General features: G+C 41.6%; 1 long non-coding RNA gene across 1 annotated transcript; it reads right to left on the bottom strand.

Annotated features, from left to right (window-relative positions):
• Positions 1 to 940: 940 nt before the first annotated feature.
• On the bottom strand, positions 941 to 7,887 carry LOC140465097 (uncharacterized). Its single transcript, XR_011955096.1, has 3 exons — positions 6,023 to 7,887; positions 3,056 to 3,139; positions 941 to 1,601 (listed from the first exon to the last, which is right to left on the bottom strand). It is a non-coding gene; the product is annotated as an uncharacterized lncRNA (long non-coding RNA).
• Between the last annotated feature and the right edge of the window lie 8,433 nt (positions 7,888 to 16,320).

Below are 16,320 nucleotides of genomic sequence, written 5' to 3'. Positions count from 1 at the left end.
TTTCCTGGCCTAATTATTTTCTTCCTAGTTCTGACATTTGTCTAAACATTTATCATGATAAAAGTTACATTAATAAAATAGACATGAACCGCCCAAAGAAATGTTGAACTGTGTTCAATTGTTGCTGAGCTTTTTTTAATTATTAAAGCCACGTTTTATATTTTAATTTTCTGTTTACTAATCTTAATGAATATACAATGGACATCAGAGCAAAGTGCATTCAAAATATTAAGTCAATTTATCTATCAGGATTTTAGAAACAATGATCAATTACAATAATTACGCAATACTTTAACTTAGACTTTATAACAAGCACAATGTGCTTTTAATATCTTCCATATTTCTTAGTGCGAGTGCAACAATATTAAAACCTGTTTGATCAGACCAATATACCCACAAAAGATCAATAATTGCCATTGCAACATCATTTGTCAATATCTGACTTTTGCTCATTTGAAAGATCACAGTCTTCTCAGCCATTGGAATTCAGCGAACACCAGTTACTTTACACTGCAATATTTCTCTTCATTTCTGAACATTACTCAGTGGAATAGGAAGAGGAGACACCTCATTATTCTTAAATTCATTAATAAAAGTTTTCAAATCAATGCCTAATAATTGTTCAGTTCGGTAAGTGGTGTACATGTGGAACTATGTTTCCATATAATAACTAATGCAAGGACATTGCAATGTACAATCCCTCAACCATTCTGAATATTGCTTTTCATTTTAAACTTGCAAACGCGTTTGATTTTTTTTGAAGTACACAAAAAAAGGGTTGCCATCTCTCTTATTTCATTAAACAATCACAGGAAATGGTGAATTCTAGGAAATCGTACATTTTCGGAAAGAATGAAATTTGTCTTCAGCTGACTAGGCACATTGACTGACCAATTCATCAGATTGTTCCAGTTTACGTGTAGAACAAAACATTTTAATTTGCATTTCAGAAAATGAGAAACTTCTGACCATATAGAATAATTGTATTCATTCTTTATTTATAATGCACAGTAATCACACAATCCTGTCAAGCTGTCGTTCCACAAGTGAGCATAAAAATCATGTTTAATTAAGACATTTATTAATTCCCATCATTATTGTAAATTACTACTGAGGTTTTAGTGGATTACACACAGTATCCAACCATTTAATTCCAATCCACTTATCACAATAAACATCTGATTAGTTTTCAGCCCTGCCCAACTTGGTTGGGAGTGTTATGAAGGAATCTTATGCAACCCTGGTCGTGTCTGCTACCAGACAAGGGGTACAATTTCAATTCCCACCTTGCACAGACCTGTGCCAGAGCAGCTCTGAATGCTGATTAGAAAATATCTAAGAATCGAATGAATTGCCTTTCAATTCAACATTAGATATGCCTCCATTTGTTGTTCATTCCAAGAATCTCAGTATCTGCTATGGATTTTCTTCAGTTCGCTAATAACAGAATGCATCTAATTCAACGCAATCAATATTCCTTGGAAAATATTTGAGAATGTTGCACTCACAAAGATGAAATATGCAAAGTAAAGATATTCCTTAATTTTCTTTTGTTCTGAAGAGCTGAGTTCAGACTGCACATAGAACTTGATGCTTCAAAGCTATAAATATGAGAAAAAATCAAGTTCTTTTTCAGTAAAATAAACAAATGCCACTTCCTACTATATATCAATTTTTAGTTATTGATCTGTTTATGAGTTGTCTGAAATTTGTTTTTAGTTTTCCACTCACCTACTTATATTGAGTGTAAGATTGAAATGCTTTGAAAATATCCGAGAGCATTCATTTGAAAATTGAATTTGCATATTTCTCTCTAATCTCATTTACTGCATGATGTGTTAAGTGTGTTGTGTTCAGCAAATCTAGTGAATACTAAAAATTGTCTAATCTTAAATAAGATCTTTCATACCCAGTTATCACTCTGTTCCTAATTCATGTAAATATCGAAATTCATTGTAATCAATGTTCACACAAAACAGTGCACATAAAGCGACAAAAAGATATTCAGCTGATTACTATTCAGTGGAATAACCTGAGTAAGTATCTTATTGTTCCTGGGACAAATGACAACAGTAAGCATTTATTTACTATTCTATGCAGTTAATGCAATTGATGTGTTATGTTTCAGTTCAGTCGTTAATGTTGATTTATATTGTTTAAACCAATAATTCTACTTTATCACTGATATTGACTGAACTACAATAACATTGGGAACCAATGTTTTGTCATTCTAACAATTTTTAAGCTCCTTTTTTGTTGTGTGTGTACAGGAGACAATTCCATTTTTATTACAAATTGAACAAATACTGCATTTTAAATTTGTGAAATTCCTACATTTTTGCAAAAAAGTTAGTCTTCACTGTATACGTCACATGAAAAAAACTGCTATTTCAAATCATGCGTGCTACAAAATGATTATTGTTTTCATTTCATTGTAAGAAAAGAACTGCTTTGAAAATGGTGATTTTATTTTCGTTTCTATTCCAACATTATTTATCATTGTACAATAATGACAATATTATTAAAATTGCTTATATACCACATGTCATTGACTACATTGTTGTTCAGTTTCAAGCTCAATTTCATGATCTACTAATTCTCTTCCTAATTCTGACACCAATCTTTAAACATTGATCATAATATTAATCATATAAATCGATGTAACATATCTCTACAAGAAATTCAGTGGATGGAAATTCACAATTATTGTATTAAGTACATTTTTGACTTAAAAAAGGAAGAAGTTTGCTCAATAATCATTGAGTGGCTCATTTCTCTCCAATCCCTAAAGTTAGGTACAATGTTTTATGCCTCAGTTTACTGATCTTAATAAATATCCAATCAACATCACAGCAAAGTGCTTTTGAAATATTGAATCATTTTCATTCTTCATATGACAGCATTAACTATCAAGTTATTGTCATTACAATAATGGCACAATTATTTAAGAAAGTTTTTTGAACAATTATAGTGAGATTCACATTTAGATTTAATTCATTATTTCTTAGTACTAATAGTACAGCATGAAAATGCGTTTATTTTTCAGGTCACCTACCCCAGAAAGGAACCAAGGACTTCCCATTCAACGTCATTGCAAATATCTGATGTTTGCTCATTTGAATGATCACGGTAATCTCACCTTAAAATTCAGGAAAATGTAATTACTTTTCACTGAATTAATTCCAGTTTATTTCCAGACATTACTCAATCACTTGCAAAAAGAGATTTTTCATTATTCCTTAATGCATTGACATACTTTGATAAATCAATTGTTGCTGATTCATAATAAAATTAATAATTATTCAATCTAGTAGATTGCGCAAATGTGGATTTACGGCACAGTACATGAACCACTGTAAAGATATTGCAGTGCACAATCTCTCAATCATTGTAAATATCAATTTTTATTTTACCTGTTGAAACATAGTTGAATTCAATTAGTTATATTTGACTTCAATGCTCACATTTATTGTGTTTGTAATCATAATACGACTTACGAATGTTTCATGCAACAAAATCAAATGAAAAAGAATTAGCATCTCTTTATTCTTTCATTCAACAATGGCAATAAATTTTGATTTTTAAAATTTTGAACATTTTAGGAAAGAAGGGATGTTTTCTTCAGTTTCATGCTTGCATTGACTCACTAATTCACAGTGTCCGCTACTTATTCTCTTTGGGTTCCTATGAAAAGGAATTAACAAGTTCTTCTGGTTGTAAATTCCTGGAAAATATTTGAGAATGTTGTGGTCTTAAAGGTGACAAGGCTAAGTGATCGTAAGTCATCAGTTATTTTGTTAGAAAGAGCTTGATTCAAACATTTCGAACACACACACACACACACGCACACACACACTCATTGTTATTCTGCTGTGTAACAAGGGGAAAAACAAGTCGCTTTCTTCAGCGTTCAGTGAATATGTGCCACTTCCAATTATTCGTTAGTCAGCTAATTACCTACATTTGTTATTAAAAATTGCAATTCGTCTAAATATTGGTTTGACCTTTGATCAAATTAAATTTTTAATTATTGTTTATTCATGAATTGCCGGGATTTTGTTTTTTTTTGTTTTCCATACACCTATTCGTATTGAATGCAAGATTGACATGCTTTGACAATATCGGAGAGTGTTCATTTGAAACTTGTTTTTGTCGTATCTTTCACTGATTTTACTTCTTGCAAAAGATTACATGGTACCTCAGTGGTTAGCAATGCTGCCTCACAGCGCCAGGGACATCGGTTTGATTCTCACCTCGGGGGACTGTGGGGACTTTGCACGTTCTCCCCAAGTCTATGGGACTTTGCTGTGGTGTCCTCCCACAATCCAAACATATGCACGTTAGGTGAACTGGCCATGCTAAATCGCACATTGTGTTCAGGGATATGTGTATTAGTCAGCAATAAATGTGAAGAAATATGATCGGGAAAAGTGTTTGGATGGGTTACTCTTTAGAGGGTCATTTTTTTTCAAACAAATGGCCTGTTATCGCACTGAGGTAACAGATGTGGTTTCGTGGCGTCGCTAGTATTACGGTGCAGCCCGAGTTATAAGCCACGTTGGAACTGAAACAGAGGAATCGACAGAGAGGCTACAGAATGACATCGCATCCATTTGGATTTCTTTAAATCACTGAGGAGCAGGGAAATGTAAACGGGGAGGGCGAGTGGGGAAGTGAGGAAGTTGCAGCTCTGGAGAAAGTTCAAAGGTTCCTCTGAGAGTGTAATTCCTTTCATTGCTGTTGCTGATTGAATGAGCCACTCAAGTGCGAACTGCTCCAAAACATGATTCAGGACCTCTGGTGCCAATTCTCGCACGTTGAATAACGACAGACACCTTCCAAATGAGGTCTTTCACAGACGACTTTGGGGTACATTTGACAGACAGACAAGTTCAGGAATCCGTGGTGCGCTGTGACCCCAGGGCATCAGCTTCTTCCCTGTCTTTGAACCGAACCGCCTGCGCAAGGAATGCAAATGCGGGAATGCTTTTCGTGGAAGGATCAGAAGGGGGTAACTGCGCTCTCAAACAGAATGGCATATGATCAGAACCAGGTTGGAGAAAAACTTTAAAATGCTTTGCACTGTAAGTAAATGGAATTGCATTACATTTTACTACGCGAGCAGATTTGTACAAGCAACTTCGAAAGCAGGTTTGCAGATGGGAAAGCAAGCAAGAAAGCTTTGCTCTTGTCTCTGTCAAAGGCTGCAGTTAAAGAAAAAAAAGCAGTTTCAGCTCAGTTTCGAACTGGGGACCTTTCGCGTGTGAGGCGAACGTGATGACCACTACACTACAGAAACAGGCCTCAGCCGTCCCAGTTGGGGCTCAGTGGCATCCTGCACGGAAAGTTGAAGCATTCTTCGTTTCACCTTTCTGTTTCCAATAGCTCGTTGTTTAATGGGACTTGTTTATATTTGGCTATGTGGTGAGCATGGACGAGATACACCGAAGTATTTGTTTCCACGCGGTGTGCCCTAATAACGTTGTGTTGCTTTCACCTGCTTTAAAGAATTACTTTTTAGCGGAGCTTACCGTCGCAGTCTGTGGCACAATCATTTAGTGTGTTCGACTGCTCACGGGAAAGGTAGCATTGTGAAACACTGCAGAAACGAACGACTTCCTTACTTTTGCTCCGACTGACCATACTCTGGGAAATTTTCCCAGATTCTCAGCTGAGGATTTTTTGCAGCTCGAAGTTACCTCAGAAATCCTGTTAATTCGTAATGTATTGAGAGAATCGCAAAGCAGAAAGCATTTAACACGGAACACAAACAAAACTGGAAAACCAAATGCATTTTCAGACATAGCGAGCATGAATGCTAAATGTGAGACAGTCCGAGGGCATGAGCCATAAAGTAATCACACAACTAACAACAGGGAAATTCCAAACTACTCTTTCAAACATACTGGAGCCTGAGTGCACCACCACTTCCCAGACAATGCTGCAAAGAGACAAAGAAAGAACCTAATAAGAATGGACCATAAAAAGTGAATTTCACCAATCACAGTCTCGATTAGATTACCTTTCCCTTCCGATGACTCCAGGACGGAAATGAAGGAAATGGGAGAAATTCAATAACATATCACATCGAAATTCATTGGAACGATTTTTTCATTGGCAAGAAAACCAAATGACGGCGAGTCGAGTCACCGTAGTACTTTGTTTCACAACAGCGATGAAATAACAGTCTCCAGTAAAAACTCAACTTGCCTGGAACAGAAAGCAACAGTAGAGCGGCTTGCGATTTTGCGCGCGGGAGGTGAACACGATCGTGACAGCACAGACACTTCGGAAATTTCGGAACTTCCCCACACCACAATTAACTCCCCGGGAAGGAGAAGTGCAGCAGGGGCCGAAACAGCATTTTAACAAGCTGCGTCGCTGGTGTCGATCAGCAGAAATGGCAGAGGTGGGATTCGAACCGACGACACAGTCGAGACTGGAGGTTATATCCAGCGCCTTAGACCGCTCGGCCACATTACCAACCGGCCGCGCACCCCATTTTCTTGCACTTCCAATTGTGCTCTCCTGCATAACCGCAGATGCCTCGTTACATGAAAATGGTTCCATGATCCCTCTCCGACTCGCACAGCTGCTGGGATGTGCCCGTCTACAATATCAATTTCGCAGCAGATAATGAGAGCCCATCAATCCAGACAAAAATCAATGGTAAGCTGAGTCTATCTTCTCAGACTCTTTTCAGCTCCAAATGTATCTGGGAGAATATATGTTCGGTTATGATTTGGCTTGACATTACTGCAATTTCGACTCTTGCTTTGCTAAATGATTTCACCCATTGCTCGAAACAGGACGACTCTCACGTTTACACGGAACATGAAGCACACCGGACTACAGGGAAAATGCACAAAGCCGTGTTCCACATCATACCGTGCAGCATAATTTCAGTCACTGTGTCTGTTTTGCAGAATAAGAGTCCCAAGCAATGTACTCCACCCTAAAACCGGAGGTCGCATTCCAATCCGAGAACGACAGATCACATTGTGAGCATGCTCTGACCTCGGAGCCGGTTCGAGATGCCACTTTCCTTGCCTTTTACCTTAACCGTGCAATTTGCTGCAGAGATGTTCACACCTGGACATGAGCCTCATGGATACCAACTGAGTTGGAAACCTGTGTGAGTATCGATGAGAAGCGACTCAATAAAGTTTAACAAATTCCATGGTGCTTATTAGAAATGGAGTTTCTGTTCACCTCAATCTAAAAGGCAGTTTCTGAACATAGTAACAAAGTTAAAAGGTAATTACCTCACCCCACCCCCACTCCGGAAGAGGTGCTAACTGCCCTTGATTGCTTTTTGTTCTCGATGTGAAGAGCTCTCACGCCTCTGAGTCACCTTCACGTCTCTGGTTGCTGAGCGAGTCACAAAGAAGGAGTTTCTCCAGAGCTGCAACTGCCTGACTTCCCCATACGCCCTCCCCGTTTACATTTTCCTGCTCCTCAGTGATTTAAAGAAAACCAAATGGATGCGATGTCATTCTGTAACCTCTCTGCCGATTCCTCCGTTTCAGTTCCAACGTGGCTTAGATCTCGGGGCGCACCTTAATACTAGCGACACCATGAAATCACAGGTCCAGAGGTTCCTCTGAGAGTGGAATTTCTTTCATTGCTGTTGCTGATTGAATGAGCCACTAACGTGCGAACTGCTCCAAAACATGATTCAGGACCTCTGGTGCCAATTCTCGTACGTTGAATAACGACAGACACCTTCCAAATGAGGTCTTTCAGAGACGCCTTTGGGATACATTTAACAGACAGACAAGTTCAGGAATCCGTGGTGCGCTGTGACACCAGCGCATCAGCTTCTTCCCTGTCTTTGAACCGGGCCGCCTGCGCAAGGAATGCAAATGCGGTACTGCTTTTCGTAGAAGAATCAGAAGGGGGTAACTACACTCTCAAACAGAATTGCATATGATCAGAACCAGGTTGGAGATACACTTTACAAGGCTTTGCACAGTCATTAAATGGAATTGCATTACATTTCACGACGAGAGCAGATTTCTTCAAGGAAATTCGAAGTCAGGTTTGCAGATGGGAAAGCAAGCAAGAAAGCTCCGTTCTTGTCCATGTAAAAGACTGCAGTTGAAGAACAACGCAGTTCCGTACCCAGTTTCGAACTGGGGACCTTTTGCATATGAAGCGAATGCGATGAGCACTACGCTACAGAAACAAGCCTGCGCTCTTTGTCTTGCCGCTCAGTGGTATCCAGCACTGAAAGTTGAAGCCATTCGACGTTTCACCTTTCTGTTTCCATGAGCTCGATGTTGTCCAGCATAATTGACATCTTGAAATCGTGTAAAAAAATACACGCTTCCAACTCAGTTCCAACACGTTTTCAACTCAGTTGGTATCAATGTGGCTCATGTCCAGGTGTGAACGTCTCTCCAGCAAATTGAACTTTTAACGTAAAATGCAGAAAAACATGCACACCAACCTGCACCAATACCTGTCTCCTGTTATTAAACAGTTATAGACAGAAACACAAGCACACAACCTTCTACAACTACCCTGTCTCCTGCCATTAAGCAAATATATGCAGAAACACACACAACCCTCCATCATCACGCTGTCTCCTTCCATTGAATAGATATACACAGAAACACACACACAACTCTCCACCAAAACCCTGTTTCTTGCCAGTAATCAGATATACACTAAAACACAAAACACAAGCCTCCACCGCCACGTTGCCTCACGCTATCAAGCAGATATACACAGAAACACACACAAATCTCTAAACCACTTTCCTGCCTCCTGCCATTAAACAAATATAACAGAAACACACACAAACACAACCCTTCAACAACACATTGTTTTCTGCCATGAAACAAATATACACAGAAACACACACACAATCATCCACGACCACACTGTCTCCTGTCATTACACAGATCTACACAGAAACACACGCACTCACACACACAATGGTCCACCGTCACACACTCACCGGCAATTAAACAGGCATAAAAAGAAACGCACACGCATCTCGACACCATCCCCCATCTCCTGCCATTAAATAGACATACACAGAAACACACACACAACCCTTCACCACCACATGGTTTTCTGCCATTCAACAGATATACACAGAAACACACACACGCACACACAACCCTTGACACCCAATTTCTTTCTTGTCATTAAGCAGGTATACACAGAAACACACACGCAACCCTCCACCTGTCTCCTGTAATTAAACAGATATGTAGAGAAATACACACACAAAACTCCAGCACCACCCTGTCTCCGGCTATTAAACAGTTATACACAGAAACACACACTCACCATCCTCCACCACCACTCTGTCTGCTGCTATTAAACAGAAATTTCCAGAAACATACAGCAACCCTCCACCACCACCCTGTCTCCTTTCATTAAAGAGATATACAGAGGAACACAAACACACACAACCCTCCATCACCACCCTGTCTCCTACGATTATACAGAAATACACAGAAACACGCACATACTCCCTCCACCACCACCTTGTCTCCTGTCATTAAACAGATATGCACTGAAACAAACACACATCTCTCCACTACCACCCTGTCCTCAGCAACTAAATAGATATACACGGAAACACACCCATGCACAACCTTCCACGACCACCCTGTCTCCTGCCATTAAACAGATATACACAGAAACACACACACAACCCTCCATCACCACCCTGTCTCCTGCCATTGAGCGAATATTCACAGAAATGCACACACACAACTCTCGACCAACTCCCTGTCTCCTGCCATTTAACAGATATACACAGAAACACTCATACATACACAACCCTCCACCACCATCCTGTCTCCTGCAAGTAAGCACATAGACACAGAAACACAGACATTCTACCCTCCACTACCACGCTGTGTCTTGCCATTAAATAGATTTACGCAGAAACACACACACACATCCCTCCTCCACCACTGTGTCCTGTCATTAAACAGTTATACACGGAAACACGCATGCACACTACCCTCCACCACAACCCTGTCTGCAGCCCTTAAATAGATGTATACAGAAACACACGCACACAACACTCCACGAACACCCTGTCTCCTGCTATTAAACAGTTGTACACAGAAATACACACAATCCTCCATCACCACCCTGTCTCCTGCCCTTAAATATATATACACAGAAACCCACACACACAATCCTCCAACACCACCTTGTTCTCCTATTATTAAGCAGAGATATACAGAAATACATACACAACCCTCCTCCTCCACCCTGTCACCAGTCCTTAAACAGATATACACAGAAACACACACACACACACAAACCTCCATGACACCCCATCTCCTCCCCATAAACAGAGATATACAGTAACACATATACAAATCCCTCCACCACCACCCTGTCTCCTGAAATTAAACATATATACACAGGTACACACACACACCATCCTCCTCCAACACCCTGTCTCCTGCAACTAAACAGATGTACACAGAAACATACACGCATATCTTCAGCACCACCCTGTCTCCTGCCATTAAACAGATATACACAGAAACACACATACACACAACCCTCCACGAACACCAGTCTGTCTCCTGTCATTAAGCAGATATATACAGAAAAACGCACACAACCCTGCACCACCACCTTATCAACTACCATTAAACTGGCACAAAAAAACACACAGAGAACCCTACACCAACACTCTGTCTCCTGGCATTAAACAATATACACAGAAACACGCACTCACACAGAACCCTCCACCATCACACTGTTGTTGTGCCATTAAGCAGATACACACAGAAGCACACACACATACAGAACCCTCCTCCGTGGGCGGCACGGTGGCACAGTGGTTAGCACTGCTGCCTCACAGCGCCAGAGACCCGGGTTCAATTCCCGCCTCAGGCGACTGACTGTGATGGAGTTTGCATGTTCTCCCCGTGTCTGTGTGGGTTTCCTCCGGGTGCTCCGGTTTCCTCCCACAGTCACAAAGATGTGCAGGTCAGGTGAATTCAGGTGAATTGGCCATGCTAAATTGCCGGTAGAGGTAAAACAGATATACGCAGAAACACACACACACACCCACACACACACCACCCTCCACCACAACCCTGTCTCCTGCCATTAAACAGATATACGCAGAAACGCACAACCGTGCACCACCACGTTGCTTTCTGCCATTATGCAGATATACACAGATACACACGCACAACCATCAACTGCCGCCATGTCTCCTGCCATGAAACAGATATAATCAAAAACAAACATATACCATCCTCCACCACCAACCTGTCTACTGCAATTATACAGGTATATACAGAAAAACACACAGAGAGAACCCTCCCCCACCACCCTGTTTGCTGCCATAAATCAATTCTACACAGAAACACACACACACACAAACCTCCACTACCATCCTGTCTCCTGCCATTAAACAGGGATACACAGAATCACACACACACCACTACACAAGCAAGTTGTTTTCTGCCAATGATCAGATGTACACAGAAGCACACACACAACCCTCCACTGCCACCCTGTCTCCTGCAATTCAATAGATATATACAGAAACACTCAACCTCCACTACCAACCTGTCTCCTGCAATAAAATAGATATACATAAACACACATGCACAACCATCCACTACCACCCTGTTTCCTGCATTTCAACAGATATATACAGAAACACTCACACATACAACCCCCCACTACCTCCCTGTCAGCAGCCATTAAACAGATATATGCAGAAACACACACACACAGTCCTCCACCACAACCTTATTTCCTGCCATTAAGTAGATATACACATAAGCACGCACTCTACACTTCACCACCACCATTTCTCCTGCCACTAAACAGATATACACAGAAAAACACCCACACAATCCTTGACCGCCACCCTGTTTGCTGACATTAAACAGATATCAACACAGACACACACACGTCCGTCCACCACCACCCTATTCTGCTACCATTGAGCAGATATACACAGAAGTACACACACCCAACCCTCGACCACCATCATGTCTCCTGCCCTGAAACAGATATACACAGAAACACACATATATACAGAACCCACCACCACCACCCAGTTTGCTGCCATTAATCAGACACACACACACACACGCACACACAATCCTCCACCATCACACTCTCTCCGGCGATTAAACAGATATAAACAGAAACACAAACTCATCTTGACACCATCACCCTGTATCCTGCCATTGAACAGGCATGCACAGAAACATACACACACACAACCCTCCACCACATCCCTGTCCCTTACGATTAAACAGATATACGTAGAAATGCACAAACACACAACTGTTAACCACGACATTGTTTTCTGCCATTAAACAGATATACACAGAAACGCACACATGCACAAACACACACAAAACCCCCGACCAACATCTTGTTGCCTGCCATTAAGCAGATATACACAGACACACACGCACAACCCTCAAGCACCATGCATCCTGACATGAAACAGATATACTCAGAAACAAACACATACCACCCTCCACCACCAGCCTGTCTCCTGCAGTTAAACATATATACACAGAAACACACACACAACCTTCTACGAACACCCTGTCTACTGACTTTAAACAGGTATACACAGAAACATACACAACCCTCCAACACCCTGTCACCTGCCACTAAGCACACAGACACAGAAACACAGACACTCTACCCTCCAACACCACCGTGTCTCCTGACATTGAATAGAGATACACAGAAACACACACAACCCTCCATGACCATCCTGTCTCCTGCCATTGAACAGGTATACAGAGAAACACACACACACCATCATGCCTCCTGCCATTAAGCACATATACGCAGTTACCACACACACACACAAGCCTCCACTACCAACATGCCACCTGCCATTAAACAGTTATACACAGAAACACACACACAGCTCCGTCCACCACCTCCCTGTCTCTAGCCCTTAAATAGATATACACATTAACACGCACGCACACAACCCAATATGACTACCATGCCTCCTGACATTAAACAGGTAGACACCGAAACCAATGCACAACCCTGCACCACCACCCTGTCTCCTGCCTTTAAGCATATATACACATAAACACACACACATCCTTCAACCACTACCCTGTTTCCTGCCGTTAATCAGATATACACAGAAACACACACGCACAGCCCTTAAACAGATATACACAGAAGCACACATGCACCCCTCCACGACGACCCTGTCTCCTGCCATTAAACAGATATACACAGAAACACACACACATCCCTCAACCACCACTCTGCTTGCTGCCGTTAATCAGATATACACAGAAACACGCACAAATACAAACCTCCACGAGCACACTGCCTCCTGCCATTAAATAGATATACACAGAAACACACGCACAACCCTCCACCACCGCAATGTTTCCTGCAATTAATTAATTTTACACTGAAACACATACACAACCTTCCACCACCACCAGTCTGTCTCCTGTAATTAAGCAGATATTTCCAGAAAAACACACACAATCCTGCACCACCACCTACCACCTACCATTAAACATACATACACAGGAAATAAAACACACATGGACAAACATCCCCCCCCCCACCAACACTCTGTCTCAAGACATTAAACAGATAGACACAGAAACACACACACACACCCCTCCACCTCCACCCTGTCTCCTACCAGTAAGCACATAGACACAGAACCATAGACAACCTACACTCTACCACTACCCTGTCTCCTGCCATGAAAAAGATATATGCAGAAACTCACACACACACACGCACACACACACACACGCACACACACACACACAGAGTCACTCAAATCTCCTTGACCACCCTGTCTCCTGTCATCAAACAGTTATCCATGGAAATACCCACACACACAAACTTCTACGAAATTTACAGCTGAGGGAATGGCAGTTACGATGCGATTAGGCAAGATTTAGGAAGTATAGGATGGTGAAGGAACCTGAAGGGAATGGGCCCATTAGAAATGTGAAGCTTATTCAAGGAAAAGCTCCTGAGTGTCCTAGATATATATGTACCTGTCAGGCAGGGAGGAAGCTGTAGAGCGCGGGAGCCGTGGTTTACAAAGGAAGTGGAATGTCTGGTCTAGAGGAAGAGGGAGGCTTATGTTAAGATGAGATGTGAAGGCTCAGTTAGGGCACTTGAGGGTTACAAGGTAGCCAGGAAAGACCTAAAGAGACAGCTCAGAAAAGCCAGGAGGAGACATGAGAAGTTTTTGGCTGATAGGATCAGGGTAAACCAAAAGGCTTTCTATAGGTATTTAAGGAATAAAAGAATGACAAAAGAAGATTAGGGACAATCAAGGATATTAATGGGAAGTTGTGTGAGGAGTCGGAGGAGATAGAGGAAGCACTAAATGAATATTTTTCGACAGTATTCACTCTAGAAAACGACAATGTTGTCGAGAAGAATACTGAGATACAGGCTATTAGACAAGGTGGGATTGAGGTTCACAATGAAGAGGTATTAGAAATCCTGCAGACTGTGAAAATAGGTAAGTCCACTGGGCCGGATGGGATTTAGCCTGGGATCCTCTGGGAAGCCAGGGAGGAGGTTGCCGAGCCTTTGGCATTGATCTTTAAATCGTCATTGTCTACAGGAATAGTGCCAGAAGACTGGAGGATAGCAAATGTGGTTCCCCTGTTCAAGCAGGGGAGTAGAGACCAGTAATTATAGACCAGTGAACCTTACTTCAGTTGTTGGTAAAGTATTGGAAAAGGTTTTAAGAGATAGGATTTACAATCATCTAGAAAATAATAATTTGATAATGGATAGTCAGCACGGTTTTGTGAAGGTTATGTCGTGCCTCACAAACCGTATTGAGTTCTTTGACAAGGTGACCAAACAGGTAGATGAGAGTAAACCGTTTGATGTGGTGTATATGGATATTTGCAACGCATTTGATGAGATTCTCCACAATAGGCTATTGTTCAAAATGCAGAGGAATGGGATTGTGGGAGATATAGCAATATGGATCAGTAATTGGCTTGCTGAAAGAAGACAGAGGGTGGTGGTTGATGGGAAACGTTCATCCTGGAGTCCAGTTAGTTGTGATGTGCCGCAAGGGTCGCTGTTAGGTCCATTGCTGTTCATCAATTTTATAAACGACCTGGATGAGGGAGTAGAAGGGTGGGTTAGTAAATTTGCAGACAACACTAAGGTCGGTGGAGTTGTGGATAGTGACGAAAGATGTTGTAGGTTACAGAGAGATATAGATAAGCTGCAGAGCTGCGCTGAGAGTTGACAAATGGAGGTTAATGTGGACAAGTGTGAGGTGATGCACTTTGATCGGAGGAACAGGAATTCAAAGTACTGGACTTATGATAAGATTCTTGGTAGTGTAGATGAGCATAGAGATCTCGGTGTCCAGGTACACAGATCCTTGAAAGTTGACACCCAGTTTGACTGTGTTGTTAAGAAGGCATTCATAGAGGGATCGAGTTCTGGAACCATGAAGTTATGCTACGTCTGTACAAAACTCTGGTGCGGCCGCACTTGGAGTATTGTGTACAGTTCTGGTACAGTTCTGGTAAGGAGTATGTGAAAACTTTGGAAAGGGTGCAGAAGTGTTTTACTAGGATCTTGCCTGGTATGGAGAGAAGTTCTTCCGAGGAAAGTCTGAGGGACTTGAGGCTGTTTTCGTTGGAGAGAAGAAGTTTGAGACGTGACTCAATAGAGACATATAAGATAATCAGAGAATTAGATAGGGTGGACAGGGAGAGCCTTTTTCCAAGTACGGTGACGTCGAACACGAGGGGGCATAGCTTTAAATTGAGAGGTGACAGATATTGGACAAATGTCAGAGGTAGTTTCTTTACTCAGGGAGTAGTAACTGTATGGAATGCTTTGCCTGCAACAGTAGTTGATTCGCTAACATTAAATACATTTAAATCGTCATTGGACAAGCATATGGACGTACATGAAATAGTGGAGGTTAGATGAGCTTCAGATTGGAATGACAGGTCAACGCAACATTGAGGGCCGAAGGATCTGGACTGCACTGTAATCATCTATGTTCTATGTTCTATGAACACCCTGCTTACTGACCTTAAATGGATATACGCAAAAACGCACATACATACACAACCCTCCACCACCACCCTGTCTCCTGCCAGTAAGCACATAGATACAGGAATACAGACACTATACTCTCCACCACCACCTGTCTCCTGCCTTTAAGCAGTTATATACACAAACACACAAACACACACATCCCTCGACCACCACCCGTTTCCTGCCGATTATCAGATATACACAGAAACACACCCGCACACCCCTCCACGACCACACTCTCTCCAGCCCTTAAAACAGATA

Source organism: Chiloscyllium punctatum, chromosome 41 (assembly GCF_047496795.1).
Source record: "Chiloscyllium punctatum isolate Juve2018m chromosome 41, sChiPun1.3, whole genome shotgun sequence".
Taxonomy (NCBI): domain Eukaryota; kingdom Metazoa; phylum Chordata; class Chondrichthyes; order Orectolobiformes; family Hemiscylliidae; genus Chiloscyllium; species Chiloscyllium punctatum.
The sequence above is the reverse complement of the archived record's forward strand: the minus strand, read 5'-3'. Positions and strand labels throughout refer to the sequence as shown.